Below are 15,246 nucleotides of genomic sequence, written 5' to 3' on the forward strand. Positions count from 1 at the left end.
GAACCAGTAGAATTGGGTTCTACCAATCCGAAAGGATTGTGACCATCTTTATAATCCCTAGATCTGGAAGTGAACTTCCATTGTGCAATACGCCACAAAAAGGAGCCTGCCACTGAAATTATGGTCAATTATTACTCTAAAATGTCAACTGCAAAAACCTAATTCATTCTGTTTCCAGAAATTGGTTAATTTTGCTTTTGGTATCAGGACAAAAAGGACCAGAGTTAAGTCAGCGGCACAAATCAACCTCTGCAAAGAGCCTTGAACATGAGGCACAATCTCACAAGCAGATTCCAGGAGCATCAGTTTGGAGTTGCCCGGTTACAGAATAGTCTGGCTGGATAGCTCCAACATCACTCAGCTTACTGTATACATCAGTAGCGCAGCAACTGGTTGACAAAGTCTGCATTTCAACAGGGCCACGCTGGCAGGGATTGTGTGCCCAAATGTAATTAGGCTGAGGGCAGGACCTTCACAGCGAGCAGGAGAACATAACTACTTGGTTACCAGCCTCTGGTTTGTACGCGAGGGGATATTGGCACTTGCATGCATAGAATCAGCCATACAGTGAGTATGTGACTTTTGTTAAAAGACAAGAATGCTGGAGGAACTCAGCAGCAGTGACTTTTGTTTGACACTAAAACAGGTATTAAGTTCCTGCAAATGAAACCAAGAACTCTTCCTTTTTGTTAAATTTAAATCTAAACCACCACACTAGTGCTGGACTGTAGTGTAAATGAATTTAAAGGGAAAATAACAGCTGCAATAAACTCTCATTTTATATTAATCACATTACATTGGTTAAATTCCATGTTTATCAATGATATTGTAACCTTCCAGAGCTCCAGGAGGCTCGGGCAGCACCAAAGGAGTGTAAAGGATGAGTGATTAGATTAACCCGAAGGTTTGCACAAGCAACTATCACCAAAAAAAAGACAAGGAAGTTCTCAAAGCTTATGAGCTGGAGGCACCAAGCAAGGCAATATAGGCAAGATGTTTTACCGAAGATCAGAAGCTGCTTCTGAAGGTAGTGAATGAGGCTCAGAACATAATGGCAACCTCCCTCCCTCCAGCTGCTTAGCAAAGGCAGCCAACTACCCTGGACAGACCCTCTCCTCCTCCTCCTTCTCCCATCAGAAAGTAGGTTGATGAGTGAGAAATAGAGCAGCCACATGTGTAAAGACAATTCTTTACCCTTCTGCCGTCAAGGATCCTGAATGAACCTCACAAGAGTGATATCATACTGTCCTTGAAATGTCCTGTACTAATTGATTATTTCATTGTGATTGTCTACTGGTGTAATTCAGATTCTATTTCATATCATAGTGTTCACCTTGAGTTGACTTGTTGTATTGCTTGTAGAAGAACACTTCTCACTCTATACTTGAAGTTGAATGCCATCTCATTTGAGCGGTACAGGACAGCGACACTTGTGTTGCTTCCATTCAGTAGACTAAGCAAAAAAAAAACCCAGAAAAGTGTAATCCGTTTAAAGCAGGAACTTTATTCAAAGGGAAACAAAATTTGAATTTTCCCTAAAAGTCTTGAATATGCTAATCAACATTCATTAATCTAATTCAAAGTGTTGCATCATGATAAGATGGCTTGTATCTTTTCTAATATTAACCCTACTTGTAACAAATGCAAATCTGGTCTACACTGGTCTTATCCATCCTTAGAAATCTGTTGGAAATAAATTCTTAATATCTTTTGAACTATATATCAGGTGGACCTTCGACCAATCCAATATCTGCTCATTTTGGTGTAACTGACGAGACTTGTGGCCTTCTTTACATTGTTGTATAGAAGAGTCATCTTATTCAAATACAAAGACTTTAGACCTCCAACAGTAGGTCCTTTCATTCAGTAAAAAATTCTGTTGTAAAGGTGGAAATTCTCCGACTATGAATGTGCCATGGCCGGTTCCAAATCACTGACCGCAATTCCTCTTGGTGAGAGCGCTGCACTCCACCACCGTGCATGAATGTAATGCCACTGCAAGCAACTGGCTAGGGTGGGCTAATGATGTCACGGCCAGCGGGGGCCATCAGGGCAGGGGAGATCAGTGGGAGCCAATAGGTCAAGGGTGGCAGACAGGAGCCGTCAGGGCATGGGCCACCAAGGCAGGAGCCATTAGGGCGGGGGCCGTCAGGGGGAAGCATGTGCAGAGCGTGACAGCCCCCTGTCCACACCAGCATCTCACCTGGCTACTTCGGCCTTCGGGGCCAATCAACAACGGCTCAAAATGCAGCAGAACAATGGCTATCTTCCCTACCCATAATCCCCCATGCAGCAGAAACTGTTCTATGAAACACGTGGGGGAATTATGCATAGGGAAGATGGCCATTGCTCTGCTGCATATTTATGACAGGTGGCGCTATGGCACCAATCACCCCACCTCCATCAGCTCCAGAGGGTGCTACGAGGCGCCGCTCAACATGAATGCGACGCAAGCGCAGCCTTTTAGGGCTGCTCCATGAAAGGTGTTTATATTTTTATCACCTCGCTTATAGCTGGCCTGCAGGAGGCTTGGCATGAAAGGGCATAGTGTTTCAATGGCTCTCTCTTATTATGTAGTTCAAGAAAAAAAATTAGATATCATGCATTTGATTAATTGGAGAAATATGAAGATACATGGCAACCTTTGATGTAAATGTTTTTAAGGTGATTAGATGCACTCACTCTTCCAGATGAGATATAGTCTTACCTTTGTTTTTTGATTCATGGTATGAATCAAAAGCTACAAAATATATGTAACCCTCAAGATAAGCTGCTCAGATTTTTTTTTTGGGTTAGTTTTCTTTTTTTTAATAGAGCAAGTTGTGTATTTTTTTTAATATATATATTTTTGATGTATTTTCTGTCTTCATGCAGTGCAGTGGAGGGCGGGGGGAATGAGTTTATACTGTTTGATCTTAATATATATATATATATAAATATTCGGCTCCAAATCATGGGTCCTCTACCGGCATCACCTAAGGCTCCTAGAACGCTTCCACCAGCGTTGTCTCCGCTCCATCCTCAACATCCATTGGAGCGCTTTCATCCCTAACGTCGAAGTACTCGAGATGGCAGAGGTCGACAGCATCGAGTCCACGCTACTGAAGATCCAGCTGCGCTGGATGGGTCACATCTCCAGAATGGAGGACCATCGCCTTCCCAAGATCGTGTTATATGGCGAGCTCTCCACTGGCCACCGTGACAGAGGTGCACCAAAGAAAAGGTACAAGGACTGCCTAAAGAAATCTCTTGGTGCCTGCCACATTGACCACCGCCAGTGGGCTGATATCGCCTCAAACCGTGCATCTTGGCGCCTCACAGTTTGGCGGGCAGCAACCTCCTTTGAAGAAGACCGCAGAGCCCACCTCACTGACAAAAGGCAAAGGAGGAAAAACCCAACACTCAACCCCAACCAACCAATTTTCCCCTGCAGCTGCTGCAACCGTGTCTGCCTGTCCCGCATCGGACTTGTCAGCCACAAACGAGCCTGCAGCTGACGTGGACTTTTACCCCCTCCATAAATCTTCGTCCGCGAAGCCAAGCCAAAGAAAGAAGAAGATATAAATATGTGATATTATATTTTCTTCATTGTACTATATTTATTATAAAAAAACAATAAAAAAGATTGAAAAAGAAAGAGAGAATGTCTCCTTTATGTAAGGCTTTTATAGGAGAGACTTTAACCAGAGGGGAAATGTAGGAAGATATTTGCCCAGGAAAGATGAATTAACTTATTTTTATTACAGTGCTTTCCAAAACCTCAGAAAACTCTCCACCATTTTGGAACTAACAAAATATTTTAAAAATACTGTTATAATGTTGGTAATCTGCGCATATGCCCAGCCACAAACAGCAAAATTTGCAAGTAAAACATGGAAGTGGTTTCTTTCTGCATTTTCTGAACCAAAGCACCATATAAAGGTGCCTCAGATAGAGGGGTTTGGTGTAATAGGAGATCAGACATTGAAGATTAAAGAACAATAAAACAGAACTGCAAAATGATGGACCTTGTTCTGTCTTCTCATAAATTGGCAGTTAAAACTTTAAGCAAATAATGAGAAGCTGGAGGAGACTTTAAGGTTGTTTAAGATAGTGGAATGCAAAGCTTTACTTCCATCTTGAGAAAGTGAACAATCTGCAGAGATCATATGACAGTAACCTCCTTGACGGTCAGAAGTGTAAGATCCCCATAGGAAAACAGCACTACTGACACATTCATGGCCAAGAGATTTTGCTTTAGGTGCAATCGACGATTTAGATTTTATTTACAGCGTGGTAGAAGTCGATTTCAGCCATCTAAACCCAAGCCGCCCAATTATACCCAAATTAACCTAAAACCCTGTATGTTTTGGAGGGTAGGAATAAACCGGAACACTTGAAGAAAACCCATGCAGATATAGGGAGAATGTACAAACTCTTACAGACAGTTCCAAACCTGAACCTGAGTGGCAGATGCTGTAAAAGTGTCGCGCTAACCACTACACTAACCGTGCCACCCATTTAGGAGCAGAGAATAGTCTTTAATTTGGGCACCAAGTGTTTCTATATCTGTGTTAGCTGCTTAACTATTCAAATTCATTTCTTTCATAACTCATACTAAATCGTTCCTGAATTAGCAAAGGCAGCAAGTTTGAACGTAACTATTCTTAGAAATTCCACTACTAAATATTTTGAGTTATTCAAAAGAGGTATTTTGACATATTTGTATTGAAATTAAGTGTTACCAATGAAGGAATGAGTATTACCAAAAACTGCTCTTCAAAACTTCATCCTTGACTAATATAGTTATTGGAAGGAATTTCATTAACGTAACAGTGGGTTTAGCATTAGTGACTAGGGATGAATTTTGAAGCAGGCCTATTTAATCAAAATATCTAGTCCACTTTTGGTGAGTAAGTGCAAACTGATAAAATTATACAAAACAATTTAGTTGGTACTTTAACATAGAGCTATTTGTAAAACAAATATTCAAAAGGTTTTAATGTCTGCTAATCTCACAAACACAAATATGTATAAAAAGAATGGAGATTACATTTGATAAGTTGAATTTGAACTTCAAAACAGGCACGCCAGATTTCCTTGAATCCATATTCTTCAGCTATACATTTATATATGTGGTTCCGATGGCTCAGTGGTTAGAGCACTGGTCTTGTAAACCAGGGGTCGCGAGTTTGTTCATCACTGGAGCCTCATTTCTGTAAGGGGCGCTAGGTAAAGTGCAAAGTGGCAACTCTCTGTCTTCCTTATGATGGGTAAAGTTAAAACCTCAAGTGTTCCGGTTTACATATCTGAGACAATAATGGAACCTTTTCCGTTAAATTCTTCAGACCCAAAGCAACAGGCAGATCAGAATTCACAATGTTTGTTCGTTTTCCAATTGCAATAATCCACTATAATTCAAAACTCACAATATGCCTTATTTCCAACTGAGCACTTCTGATGCAGAGAAGGTATCAAATTTGTACTGCACAAGCAGTACCATAATTACCAACTAATGTAAATAGATAATTAATCATTATGTAGTGAAAGAATTCCTGCTCTTCTTCACAACAGATTTGATAAGATCCACTCTGTAGAATTTCCAGTTATTGCTTCATGATGTTCATTCATCAGATCTCATTAAACATTTAGGTTTGATCAATGTCAAAGTGTTCAATATTAAAAATGTTATTCTAATTTGGTGACAGCAATCAAAATGTTCCAATGAGGTACTATTTCATACCGTAAAGACAGTCAGCAGAAATTGTCCTGGCATGCAATGAGTTGAGGGCCAGCGGCGAGTGCTTTAAAAAAAACTCTTTCGAACTTCTGCAGGGGCACTGTGGAAAATATACTGACTGCATCGTGACCTGGGTTGGAAATTCAAGTGCCTATCGACACCAGAGTAACGACTATTGCCATATACCACAATGACCCCACTGCAGTGGAGGACAGAAAGGATAGCATAATAAAAGGTTGTCAGGGAATTAATCAAACTCAAAAAGAGTTTCTTGGTCATTTCCCAATGACTATTATAATAAAATATTTATCAGAATCAGGTTTATTGTCGTGAACATGTGTCACAAAATTTGTTTTCTTGTGGGAGGTTACAGTTATGGTGCAGTGGAAGAATTGTCCTCATCTCAGCCTCTTCTCGTGTGCTCTCATTTTCATCATCTGGCCTGTTGCTAAATAAACACCCTACAATAAGGTAAATGATTGGATGATCTGCTCCACCAGGTTATAAAAAGGAAAAGCAAACATTACCCTATAAAGGTGATAATATTGAAGATTGTTACTAAGATGAAAATTGCTGTTCCACAATACATCTCCAAAACTTTACTCTGGATGATTTTTTAAAAATGGTTTAGACAAGACTTGTGTAGATGTAATTTTCAGTAATGATGTGTGAGTTTGAGTTTTGACAGGGTATGCATTTATCCTGTTCAGTGATTCCCTCATTTCATCAAAGTATCTATTCTCCAGCAGCACAAGACTTATTGTTAAAGAATGAGCTTGGAAAGTATGTGGCAACCCTTGCAGGCAGAAAGAGATTTTTATTGACAAAAGACAGCATTGAGTCATTTGAAAAAGCATTTACACAGCATTAATTCTAAAACACTGATCCAAATAACAATTTCATATTTTTCAGATTTCTTTACATTATGAGATACCAGCATCATTTATCTGGTAGAAACATTTTAAAGATTTTTTTAAAAGCAGTTAAGACGAGGAGTGAAAGATTTCCAAGGATAGGTTGGAATGTGGAGCTTCATTACAGTTATATCAGAATGCAGAACACTGCAGTGAAGGAGCAGGCCCTTTGGCCCACGTGTCTGTGCTGTACAAGATGTCCACATCAAACTGGAACTCTGCTGCTTGAACTTGATAGATATCCCTCCATCCCCTTCACGTGTCTATCCAGAAGCCTCTTAAATGTTACCGAGGTATCTGATTCCACCTACCATTCTCTGTGTAAAATGTTTGTCCTGCACATCTCCTTTGAACTTTTCTCCCCTCACTTTAAATGCACGTCCTCTGATGGGTGACACTTTTACCCGAAGAGAAAAGATTCTGACTAATGCCTTTCGTGATTTTATAGACTTCTGTCAGGATGCCCTCAGCTTCCTATACTCCGGAGAAAGCAAGTTTGTCCAACCTCTTCCTATAGCTCATTCCTTCCAATCTGGCAACATTCCTGGTAAATCTTACAGATTTCAACCCTGAGATTCCTTTTTCCTGTGGGCGTGGCAGAATTACCACTAATTTGTAGTGCAAAAAGAGCTCACACACCGAACACATGTAAACAAAGAAAGAATTGTAAACAGATATCGAATGTAAACAAACTGCAATACAGAGAGAATAAAAATGAAAATCAATAAAGTGCACAAGAACGAGTCCTTAAATGAGTCTCTCATTGAGTTTATCATTGAGGAGGAACAGCTATTCCTGAACCTGGTGGTACGGGTCTTGTGACACCTACACCTCTTTCCTGATGGAAGCAGTGAGAACAGAACGTCCATTCTTCTTGTAATGGAGTGAGCAGAATTGCATGCAGTATTGCAAATGCAACCTAACCAAAGTTTTAGATGGCTGTGACATGACCTTCCTACTTTTACACACAATCCCCCCACTCAATGAAGCCAAAGTATACCGCACACCTTCTTTACCACCTAATCTATTTCTGTGGCCAGTTTCAAGGAGCTATAGGCCTGGACCCTCAGATCTCTCTAAATATCAATGCTTTAAGAACTTTGCCAAACTGTTTACATTCCCCTAACATTTGTCCTCCCAAAATGCAGTAATTCACACTTGTCTGAATTAAACTGCCATTTCTCTGCCCATATCTGTAACTGGCTCTGTTGTATTCCTCTCCACTGCTCATAATTCCACCTACCTTTGTATCATCTGCACACTTATTGAGCCATCTGCCTACTTTTTCATTAAACTCACTTGAGCATATCACGAACTACAGCGGTCCTAACACCAAACACTGTAGATCACTACTGATCATAGACCTCCAGCCCGAATAACACCCTTCCACCGCTACCTGCTATGGGCAAGCCAATTCAGTATCCAACTATCAACTCATTGAGGATCCCATGCCACTGCATCTTCTGGATCAGTTTACCATGAGGAACTTGGTTGTGTTTTTCTGAGATGATGGCGAAAACATGAGAATCGCTGTTCTTCTCTATTTCAAGGTCATATGCTTGTTTGTTTCAGAGTAATTAATCCAAGTTCTGTTTTGATGCTTTGTACAGTGGATGGCTTTCTTCATTGGCAAAATCTACAATTATTGATGATATCAGGATTGAACTGCAGTGTAATTTCCATGTTTGTCCATAAGAGAAGCTGCACTTGTTGTTCCTGCTGTGCTGTGCATCAAATGGTGTGTCTATACCAGTGCTTCTCAACCTTTTTATTTCCACTCACACTCCACTTTAAGTTTTCCCTATGCCGTCGGTGCTCTGTGATTAGTAAGGGATTGCTTAAGGTGGGATGTGGGTGGAAAGAAAAAGTTTGAAAACCACTGATTTAACTGTACCTAATTTCACTCCTTATGTGCAGGGTTTCATAACTCCAAAGGAAATGACAATTTTTCCTCAAGCAAAATATTTCAGAAACAAAGGGGTCTAGAGCAGTAATTCTTAACCCTCCCTCCCCACTCACATCCCACCTTAAGCAACCCCTTACTAATCACACAGCACCGATGGCATATGGTTTACTTAACATGGTATGTGAGTGGAAAGAAAAGTTTGAGAACCACTGGTCTACACCTTCTAGTCAGTGAGAAAAGAGGCAGTCATTTCAAGAAGCTATTGCAAGCTTTCTTTGTCATTTTAGAGTGTTATACAGTAGTTCATTACTGGTGGAATTGGGCTTGGTGGTGTGTGAGATGTAATACATTTATTTTTTTTGCATGTGGCATTAATTACTTCTGGAGTGTGAAATAGAAGTTTACATCTCTCTCCATCAATCATCGCTCAATGACACATTTTACTGTGGCTCCATGGAAATCAAGCACTTGATATAAACCATTTCTCCTTGACCTAATTGAGCAAATGAGCAAATACATCAGGATCCCACACAATTCTTCATCACTCAGAGAAGCATAGTATAAAACATTCGTATTTTACAGATTTTAACATTCATTTTATTTTAGAATTTATATTAGACACAAGCAGGAGACAAACCTTTACCATAACCCCCACCCCAATCCCTGCTACTTGCAGATCTTTGCTCTTCTGGTCATTTTGTTCCTAAAGGGTTACCCAAGTTGTACAAGGCCTGGACCTTTGCAATTGCTTCCCAGGGACTGTGGGAGGAAACTAACACCCTGAGAAGCAGTCTCTGAGTATCTTGCACCACCCCACCCTCCACTGCGATGCTCAATCTTCTTCTCCAGAGGATGCTTCTTATTTCCAGTCTGGTCGACCAACAGAGCTGACTGCACAGGATAACCCAAGAAAGTTAGTTGAGGCTCGGTATTAACCCCTCTTTCACAGGTGAGAAGGCGGAATTGCAAGGACAGAAGGAAGTTTAAATGATACAAATTTGGGAACTCGCTTTAACACTCCTATCCACACCCTGTGATTTTTTTACAGCAGCAGGGTCCAGTGCTTCAGAGGGTAGGACCCCCCTTGGACTCAGAATCCACAATGCAGTTTAATATCATTCAGACAGGTTGCCAAAGCTAGGGATACCTCCAGTAATAGGATCTGTCATTGTAATAAAGGGAATACATGAAATGGAAAGAGGACATTCAGCTAATTGTGTATGTGCTGGTTGAGGAAGAAATACACGACTTTTTAGGCCACAGCTCTTCAAGGTCATGCTCAAATCCACATCTCAAAGTCAGGTAAAAATCAATCTAACTGGAAATGTGAAACTGAAACTGCCAGAACACACAGCAGCGACTCAATCCAGGCTAAAGAGAAACCGAGTCAACTTTGCTTGTGGAGGGCCCATTGTCAGAACTGGGAAAGTGAGAAAACACCTACATCTATAATCCATGCCTTAACACTAACGTGTTCATTCTTTCCTGGTTCTGACAAAAGGTTTTTGAGATATTGGGGAAGTGAACCGCTGAATCGCCAGTGCTTGGATTCAGGCAGATCCAGTTAGTTGAAATGATTAAGAGCTACAAGTGTGCATTGGTGATGGGAAGGGACTAAATCAAGTCACTCACATCAAGGTATGTGTTTTTCAAAGAGTCAGTATCTTTGGGAGCACAGTAGTTGGCGTAGCGGTTAGCGCAACACCTATACAGCGCCTGCGATTGGGACGGGGGTTCAAATCCTGCAATGTCTGTAAGAGTTTGTATGTTCTCCCCATGTCTGCATTTCCCCGGTGGGGTGCTCCGGTTTCTTCCCACCATTCAAAACGTACCAGTGGTGTAGGTTAATTGGGTGTAATTTTGGCAGCACGGGCTTATGGGCCGAAATGGCCTGCTGTATGTCTAAATTTAAATTAAGACTAGCCATTCTAAGTGGGGGTCATATAGCCCCCCTCCCCCAAGGACCACATCACATTGAAGAGGGGTCATGAACTGAAATCACTATGTTGTCGGTTGGAGAGAATTATGGAAGAAACTGAATAAACAACTGCTTCACAGGGAAGAGAGCAGAGTCACAAGGGGGCCATAACCAAAAAAAGGTTGAGAATGGCTGCCTTAGACAGCACAGAGATCCAGGAGCCACTCACCCTTCAATGGATGGGTCAGTCCAATGAGGTACAAACAAGTTTGCAGCAAGCAGACAATTGCAGACCATCAATTCAGGGTTCAACTCAAGACAATTCTAGAAAACAATGGTTCCAAGCTGCTGTGCAACTCTTGGAACAGTGAGAAAAAGTGAAACCTGGGATGTGGATCAATCTAGGCAACAATCTAGAGATGGACTAACGTAGATGAAATTTAGTGTCAGTCTATTTGACAAGGAACTAATGATTGGGCAACAGGTTGGTTTCTGGTTCCCTGATTTGACCCTGCCAACAATATAGATCGACCAAACAAATTTATTCTATTAGCACTGATCAGTTGATTCATTTGATAGTAGATTAATCTGATTGGTAGAATAACTGGCTGCTGTAAATTTAATTTGATGTTTGGTGGTGGAATCTATCATCACAATGAGCTCAGGAGAGAGTCTACAAGGAAATAAATAGGAGATTCTGATTCTTGGGATTAGCCTGAGTGCTGACATGAATGAGAGGTGCAAAAGTTTCCTTCTATATCATAAAGTATAAATATGTGCATGATAATGACAGTGGAAAACGTTTTGTGTGGTGACAGTGTGATTATTTCAGAGAGAAACAGATCATTCATTCAGCTTCATTAACTAAAATGTGTAAAGAAAAACATAAAACCCTATTCAAGTTGATTTGAAACTTGCATGCCTTCTATATAAGGGAGAACATTAGCAAAACTTAATTGGGAGGTAAAAGGGATATGGTAGCCTATTGCTAAGGGATACGGTAGCCTATGGTTAAGTTACGAGCAGACTGAGTTCTGGACCATTGATCCAAAGATATGGGTTCCAATGTCATTGCACCAGCTGCAAAATTCAAGTAATACAATAAAATCTGTGATTAAAACAGAAAGCTAATCTTAGTAATCGTAACCATGGAACAACCAGAAGGCTGCAAAAACTCATCTTGTTCACCAATGTCTTTCTGGAGAGGATTCTGTCATTCTTACCCATTGGACTTGCATCTCATTCCACATCCACAATGTTCCAGTTCAGCAAGGGACTGCCAATAAACACCAATTTTTTTAAAAATTGTGATCTTTCATAGGTTTTTTTTTTCGCTCAGTTTATTTTTTCTCAGTAAATTATTCAACCTCCTGTGGCTCATGTTATGACATGTTTGCAGTGCTCTGCCACATCAACCAGAAATGCACTGTATATAATTTTATTGCTTGAAGATGACCAAATCCTATTACAGTAATCTAAATTCAACATTACAAATTGGGAAGTTCTTGTGAATTTCACACTTCAGGATAATAGCTGGCTTTCTTTCAGTCTTTTGTAAGATGTTTTTGGATCTGTAACATGTGCAGAAATGTAATACTAAATACACATCTAGTTCTCTTGATATTGATTCATATTGACACATTATATCTTTAGATTTACTTATTAAATAGAAATAAGCTATTCGACCTATCATAAATCATAAATAAAGTCCTAACCTGTTTAACTTTTCCCAGTAACTCAGTTCCTGAAGTCCAGGCAACATCCTAGTAAATCCTCTCTGCAATCTTTCTATCTTATTGATATCTTTCCTGCAGTTAGGTGATTAAAATTCTACACAATACTCCAAATTTGGCCTCACCAATGTCTTCCATAACTTTACCATAACATCCCAACTCCTATACTCAATACTTTGATTTATGAAGACCAATATGTCAAAAGCTCTCTTTACAACCCTATCTACCTGTGACACCACTTTCATGGAATTAGATATCTCGACCATCTCTAAGAATAATCCCATTCTCCCAGTTATTTCCTCATAATCTGTTTTCATTCATTGGAAGCCCCTACTGCCAATTCTCTCAAGAGCCAGCTACACTAGGTCTAAGTTGCATTAACTAATTAATCTAACAAACACCCATTGGGATGTGGGATGTGACTGGAGCATCTGGAAGAACATTGAAAATTCCCAAAAATGCAGCCTCTCCTAGACAGAACTGGTGGTCAGGATCGAGTCCAGGTGGTTGGATCTGTGCAGCAGCCACACTAATTGTGGAACCAAGCTCCACATTGTTTCCTTGACAAATAGACTGACACCAATTTACATCTATGTTAGTGCATTTCTCGCCATGCTTGGTCCAGTAGAGGGAGTTGCTGGATTGGTGCACCTTCCCAATTTTCACTTTCCCTCACTGTTCTGGGAGTTGCACAGCAGCTTGAAACCATTGTTTTAGAACAATAGAACATTACAGCACAGAAACAGGTCCCTTCATGTCTTTGCCAAACCATTTTTTTTTGCCTATTCCCACTGACCTGCACCCATGTCTTAGCCCGCCATACCTCTCCCATCATTAACCTGTCCAAATTCTTTTTAAATGTTAAATTCACCACTTCGGCTGGCAGCTCGTTCCACACTTTCATGACTTTCTGTGTGAAGTTGTTCCCCCTAAACTTTTTCCTTTTCACTCTGGTTTGGATCTCATCTACCCTCAGTGGAAAAAGCCAATCTACATTTACTCTGTCTATGCCCCTCATAATTCTAAATACCTCTATCAAATCTCCCCCTCATTCTTCTACTCTCCAGGGAATAAAGTCCTAACCTGTTTAACTTTTCCCAGTAACTCAGTTCCTGAAGTCCAGGCAACATCCTAGTAAATCCTCTCTGCAATCTTTCTATCTTATTGATATCTTTCCTGCAGTTAGGTGATTAAAATTCTACACAATACTCCAAATTTGGCCTCACCAATGTCTTCCATAACTTTACCATAATATCCCAACTCCTATTCTCAATACTTTGATTTATGAAGATCAGTATGTCAAAAGCTCTCTTTACAACCCTATCTACCTGTGACACCACTTTCATGGAATTAGATATCTTTACTCCCAGAACCCTCTGTTATACTGCACTCCTCAGTGCCCTACCATTCACCATGTGCGTCCTTTCCTGGTTTCCTTCCAAAATACAAAACCTCACACTTGTCTGCATTAAATTCCATCTTCCATTTTTTTCCAGCCAATCTAGACCCCTCTGCAAGCTTTGAAAAGCTTCTTCACTGTCCACAATGCATCCAATCTTAGTATCATCTCAAAATGTGTGTCAATAACTCCAGGAAGATCCTGGGCTGTATAACTGTGAGTTACTTCTTTTTATGTCAGTTTATTTGGTCCATCCTACTTACGTAGGATGACAAATTTCATTGTAAATTTGTATAGCCCATATTCTGGGCAACAGGACTAGCATCAATGAAAGAGGCAAAGAACTCCAAAGACCAGCTGATCCTTAGCTCAAAAAACAGCAAAACAAAATACTTCCTTTTCAGGATGAGTACAATTCCAATAAATACAAGGTGAATCCAATGTTATTGGTTTTATTTTTCTACTGCGGTTCAATTTTAATGGATACATTTATAAACTGATTGTTAAATTTGACAACTCAAAGTATCAATTTCCTCCAGCAAATAGGTAAACTTGATGATTTCTTTCCTTCTAAATTGGTTTATGTTTGGTTTCTACTCTGGCTGTTATTTTACCCTCATTTCAGAGGGAGACAAGAAACAACTCGAAGAATATGTTGAAAGCGTGGATACCTGTGGTCAGCTGGCAAGAGACAAAATTGAAGCTCTCTTGTCCCCACTGGACACCATTCCAAACCTCTGTTCATAGTTGCAAGCTTCCCAGCTGCTGTTTTGTTTGTGTGATGCGCAGCCCTGATGGGAGGAAATTGATTGAGTTTGTTAATTGTCGTGTTTGAGGCAGAGGTCAGTAAAGTAGGGTCTAAGAATAGGAACACCACCCCACATGGGATTTGATTGAGGTTAGAACAGAAGATTTTATTTCAATGCTTAATCTTAAACTGCAAGCACAATGATGTAATCCTGATGGCTTTGATGCGAGACAGCATGTGCATAACATTGAGGCACTAGATTGAAAACCCCCATGGCCTTTGATCAATGCATTCCAGTCAATCAGAAAAACTATGAGCATTCAATACCTCAGATACATCTGTCAAGGGTATCCATCAAGGACCAGTGAAGAGTGTGGACGAAGAAACTCTAAAAATATTCTCTTCACTTGTCCGTAAATCAAATACTAGAAAGGCAATTGCAAATGAGCTAAGATTCAGTATTTGCAAAACACTCACTGTTGACATTTTCACTGGTCTCAATTGTGAACTAGAGGTTTGTTGTCTCACCTTTGTGATGCCACTTGGCTTGCTTGAACACAGACTAAGCAAGCTTTGGCGGGGCAGTATCATGGCACAGCCTCACAGCACCGGTGACCAGGTTCAATCCTAACCTCTGGTCCTGCCTGTGTGAAGTTTGCATGTTCTCCCTGTGACCATACCACACAATGATGAAGCCAGACTCAAATGTGCTCCTGTAAAATATTGGCAAGATAGGGGCAGGTAGCCTTGCCTCCTTAGGCTGCAGCATGCAAGAATTTCAGTGCATATGTGCATTATGCTTCTGTGTATAACAATAAACTGGTTATAAATGAAGCTCTATTGCTCTATTCATTAACTTTAAATATTTTTAAATTTCATAGCACAGTAAAGAAGATCCATACAGCCCTG

The 15,246-nt window shown here is 40.4% G+C and overlaps 1 long non-coding RNA gene across 1 annotated transcript; it reads right to left on the reverse strand.

Annotated features, from left to right (window-relative positions):
* Positions 1–11,799: 11,799 nt before the first annotated feature.
* Positions 11,800–14,823, reverse strand: LOC138741073 (uncharacterized). Its single transcript, XR_011343310.1, has 3 exons — positions 14,665–14,823; positions 14,261–14,380; positions 11,800–12,028 (listed from the first exon to the last, which is right to left on the reverse strand). It is a non-coding gene; the product is annotated as an uncharacterized lncRNA (long non-coding RNA).
* Between the last annotated feature and the right edge of the window lie 423 nt (positions 14,824–15,246).

The sequence above is a fragment of the Narcine bancroftii genome, chromosome 8, assembly GCF_036971445.1.
Source record: "Narcine bancroftii isolate sNarBan1 chromosome 8, sNarBan1.hap1, whole genome shotgun sequence".
Taxonomy (NCBI): domain Eukaryota; kingdom Metazoa; phylum Chordata; class Chondrichthyes; order Torpediniformes; family Narcinidae; genus Narcine; species Narcine bancroftii.